This window comes from Bos taurus, chromosome Y (assembly GCF_002263795.3).
Source record: "Bos taurus isolate L1 Dominette 01449 registration number 42190680 breed Hereford chromosome Y, ARS-UCD2.0, whole genome shotgun sequence".
NCBI lineage: Eukaryota > Metazoa > Chordata > Mammalia > Artiodactyla > Bovidae > Bos > Bos taurus.
The window spans coordinates 58,852,125-58,857,441 of record NC_082638.1 but is presented as its reverse complement, the minus strand read 5'-3'; positions in this window follow the sequence as shown (position 1 = coordinate 58,857,441).

Here is a 5,317-nt window from a genome sequence, read left to right as displayed (position 1 = left end):
CTTTCTCTTCACTTTCTGCCATAAGGGTGGTGTCATTCTCACATCTGCTACTACTGCTAAGTCACTTCAGTCGTGTTCAACTCTGTGCAACCCCATAAATGGCAGCCCATCAGGCTCCCCCGTCCCTGGGATTCTTCAGGCAAGAACACTGGAGTGGGGTGTCATTGCCTTCTCCGCCTCACATCTGAGATGATTGATATTTCTCCCGCCAAACTTGATTCCAGCTTTTGCTTCATCCAGTCCAGCGTTTCTCATGATGTACACTGCATAAAAGTTAAATAAGCAGGGTGACAATATGCAGCCTTGACGCCCTCCTTTTCCTATTAGGAAGCAGTCTGTTCTTCCATGTCCAATTCTAACTGTTGCTTCCTGACCTGCATACCAGTTTTTCAAGAGGTAAGTCAGGTGGTCTGATATTCCCATCTCTTTCACAATTTCCCACAGTTTATTGTGATCCACACAGTCAAAGTCTTTGACATAGTCAATAAAGCAGAAATAGATGTTTTCTGGAACTCCCTTCTTATTCGATGATTCATCAGATGTTTTCAATTTGATCTATGATTCCTGTGTCTTTTCTAAAACCAGATTGAACATCTGGAAGTTCACAGTTCATGTATTGCTGAAGCTTGGCTTGGAGAATTTTGAACATTACTTTACTAGCATTTGAGAAGAGCACAATTGTATGGTAGTTTGATCACCCTTTAGCATTGTCTTTCTTTGGGATTGGAATGAAAAATGAACTTTTCCAGTCCTGTGGCCACTGCTGAGTTTTTCAAATTTACTAGCATATTAAGTGGGACACTTTTACAGCATCATCTTCCAGGATTTGAAGTAGCTCAACTGGAATTCCATCACCTCCACTAGCTTTGTTTGTAGTGATGCTTTCTAAGGCCCACTTGACTTCAAATTCTGGGATGTCTGGCTCTAGATGAGTGATCACACCATTGTGACTATCTTGGTCATGAAGATTATTTTTGTTCAGTTCTTCTGTGTATTTTTGCTGCCTCTTCTTAATATCTTCTGCTTCTGTTAGGTCCATACAATTTCTGTCCTTTATCAAGCACATATTTAAATACTTATTTAAGTACTTGGAGTACTTGGCTGCATTCTCAAAAATGACAGAATGATGTATTTTTGTTTCCAAGGCAAACCATTCAATATCACAGTCATCCAAGTCTATATCCCAAACAGTAACGCTGAAGAAGCTAAAGTTGAATGGTTCCATGAAGACCTTTTACAACTAACACCCCAAACTACTTTAGCCATTATGGAGAACAGTGTGGAGATTTCTTCAAAAACTGGAAATAGAAGTGCCATATGCCCCAGCAATCCCACTGCTGGGCATACACATCAAGGAATCCAGAATTGAAAGTGACACGTGTACCCCAATTTTTATAACAGCACTGTTTACAATAGCCAGGACATGGAAGTAACCTAGATGTCCTTTAGCAGACAAATGGATAAGAAAGCTGTGGTACATATATACACAATTGAATATTATTCAGCTATTAAAAATAATACATTTGAATCAGTTCTAATGAGATAGATGAAACCGGAGCCTTTATACAGACTAAAGTAAGTCAGGAAGAAAAACATCAATACAGTATACTAGTGCATATATGTGGAATTTAGAAAGATGGTAACAATTACCCTATATGAGAGACAGCAAAAGAGACACAGATGTATAGAACAGTCTTTTGGACTCTGTGGGAGAGGGCAAGGGTGGGATGATCTGGGAAAATAGCATTGAAACATGTATATTATCATATGTGAAACAGATCACCAGTCCAGGTTCAATGCACGAGATAGGGTGCTCAGGGCTGGTGCACTGGGATTACCTAGGGGAATGGGATGGGGAGGTAGGTGGGAGGGGGTTTCAGGATGGGGAACACATGTACACCCATGGATGATTCATATCAATATATGGAAAAAACAATCACAATATTGTAAAGTAATTACCCTCCAATTAAAATAAATAAATTATATACATATATATACATATACATATAAACTTATAAATTATATATATATATATATAAACTCAACATGGATCAGCCATGGGTATACATATATGCCCACCCTTTTGAACCTCCCTCCCTTCTCCCTCTCCATCCCACCTCTCTAGGTTGATACAGAGCCCCTGTATCAAATACAACAGAAATCAGTTTTCATGATCATGTTCTGGTTAACAGATAAACAATCAAAGGGTGTTAGTTGCTCAGTCTTTTCCAAGCACATAACATTTCACAAATTGACAATTTTGCATCATTTAAATGGCAAACCACTCCAGTGTTCTTGCCTGGAGAATCCCAGGGATGGCGGAGCCTGGTGGGCTGCCATCTCTGGGGTCACACAGAGTCAGACACGACTGAAGTGACTTAGCAGCAGCAGCAGCCCTAGTTGTAAGCATGGATGTCTTTCCTTCCCTCCTATGTTGGGAGGTCCTTTGGGGCTGGAACCTCTGTCCTACTTGAGTTTCCTGAGGCATAGAGCAAATTCCCATTGGCTATCTATTTAACATATGGTATAGTAGGTTTCCATGTACTCTCCCCATATATCTCACCCTCTCCTCCCCTCTTCCCAGTTCCACAAGTCTATTCCTTATGCCTGTTTCTCCATTGCTGCCCTGTAAGTAGATTTTTCAGTACCATTTTTCTAGATTCTGTACATATGCTTTAGAATATGATATTTATCTTTCTCTTTTGACTTACATCCCTCTGTATAATATGGAAGACGGGATGGAGATTCCTTTAAAAAAAGAAAAAGAAGAGAAAAAAAAAAAAAAAACAGCTAAGAATAAAACCACCATCTGACCCAGCAATCCCACTCATAGGGGTATACCCTGAGGAAACAAAACTTGACAGAGACACATGTAACCTAATTCATTTTAAATGCTAGAACATCAGATGTGAACTGGGAAGGTGAATGACGAAAGGACACTTGCTTCCTGAGACTGTGCACACAGCAGTTGAATTAAACTTTAGGGAGCAGAGACATCCCTCCTAGGATGATGAGCTAACTCTGCTCCCTGGCTCAGATACTGAAGCCCTCACTGCTTCCAACCAGGATCTCAGAAGGTGATGAAATGAAGCTCTTTTAGAGACGTGATTCACATGCACTGAGGTCACAGTGTGGACCCTCATCCAATCCGACGGGGTCCTTCTTGAAGTTAGCACAGAGACATGCACAGACACCCAGCTGTGGACACAAGGAGGTGGGTGCCCGCAAGTCATGGAGGGAGACCCAACCCTGTCTTCACGTGCAGCTTCGACTCAGGCCTCTAGAGAAAGTGCCTGATGCCAAAGCTGCGCGTCCCAATGCACTTTGTTACAGCAATCCAGAAAACTGCTGCACCTGGCTGTCAAGGTCCCCAGGTTGCCACAGCAGAAGAGCAGACCACGCCTGTAGCAGACTGCCATCTGTCATGATAGCCGAGGTTGGAGATCCCTTGCCAAACCTCCCAAAACAATGGCACTGGCTCTGAGAACATGACAGGTGAGGTGGCCACTCCTATGAGAACAAGGCTAGAGGCAAGCAGACACTGTGGGTTCTGCTGTCTCAGACCCAGAGTCATTTCAACTCAAGCACCACCATTCTTCCTATGAACCCCAGCCAGAAGGCAGCTCGGTCTCCTCAGTGGTTCAGTGGCATAAAGAATCCACCTGCGATACAGGAGATGTGGGTTTGATCCTTGGGGTTGGGAAGATTCCCCCAGAGGAGAGCATGGCAACCTACTCCAGTAGTCTTGCCTGGAGAATCTCATGGACAGAGGAGTAGGTTGCCACGTCCTTCTCTAGGGGATCTTCCCAACCCAGTGATTGAATCTGAATCTCATGCATTGGCAGGTAGATTATTTATAACCTGCATCACCAGGGCAAAGCTCAGGGAAGGTGAAAGGACTGCATCGACCTTCTCACATTTCCAAGAGTAGCATTTCTGAGGCAGGCTGAAAGGGTCAAGTCCTACTCACTGGATGATTTTTCCCAAACAGAAAACCTTCAGTCCTGCAGTACATTTCTGGAGGCAACACCCACATGCTGGGCAGAAGTCTACAGTCTGCAGAAGTATCCTGGATAGCACACTGCAGCCCACAAAGCTAGGGATGGATTTTAGATTTTCTAGTTGGGGGAGAGGGCAGAATATAAAGAGAACCTCATGATACATAAAAACGATCAGAAATTCAAATTACAGTGCTCATAAATATTGACCTTGAGGGGAAGGTGGTCATGGCTGTGTGTCAGCTCCAAACACAAGGCTGAGCAGCTGCCAAAGACACCTGCCCACCACCTAGAAAGTGTGTTGTATCTGTGGATACACCACAGATCTTTACACTTTACAGTATCTGGCCCCTTTCAGAACGATTTTGAAAGCCTCTAGTTTAATGCACAAAATAATTCATGCTATGGACTGCTAGCACAAGGAAAGCCATCAAAAGAGAAAGATTTTCAAATTAAAAAGGCAAGTTCAGAGATAAGATTATATTTGAAAACCAAAATATTAAAATACAGACATCCCTCATTTTACAGATAGTGCTTCCTACCTGCCCCCCAAATTGAAGATTTTTGGTAATTCTGTTTCGAGCAAGCCTACAGGTTCCATTTTCCTCAACCTTGTTTACTTTGTCACTTTTTTTTAAAAATTATTGAAGTATATAAATTTTTTTCATTATTATTTCTCATAGTGATTTGTGATCTTTCATGTTACTATTGCAAAAAAGATTGCCACTTACTCAAAGCTCAGATGATGATTAGCCTTTTTTTTTTTTTTTTTTGATATTTTAAGACGAAGTTATGCACTTCTTTTTCTTTCTTTCTTTTTTTTTCTTCTTTTTTGATAGGACAGTATTGCACATTTAAAGCTCTCAGAGTTGGAACTGCTTATCCAGACATGTAAAGTCCTTTCATTAAAGCTCAACAAGGCTGGAACATCCATGCATCAAGATGGGGCAGGGGGACTGCATCTCCTTGAGGTGTCAGATGGAGCAAGATGAGAAATAAAAATGTGTGACCTGGGAAAAGACAAAAGAATGTGAGCTGGCTAAGTCACGTGACGGGGGCAATGAACACTGGCATCCACACTGTGTTCTTGGAGGGCAGATCAGATTCCCTCCCAGAAATGGAGCATGTTTCTCTCCATCCTGTCTCCCACATTCCTGAGTAGATTTTTCTGGGAGAATCTAAGTGCAAGCATATAGAAATAAATCTCAGCGTGATTTCCACAGGGCTTATGTCAAAAACAGCCAAGTGGGCTTCATGGAGATCCTATTACATGAAAAGTCACAGCCATAATGCACTCCAAGGCCCACTTTTTACTTAAG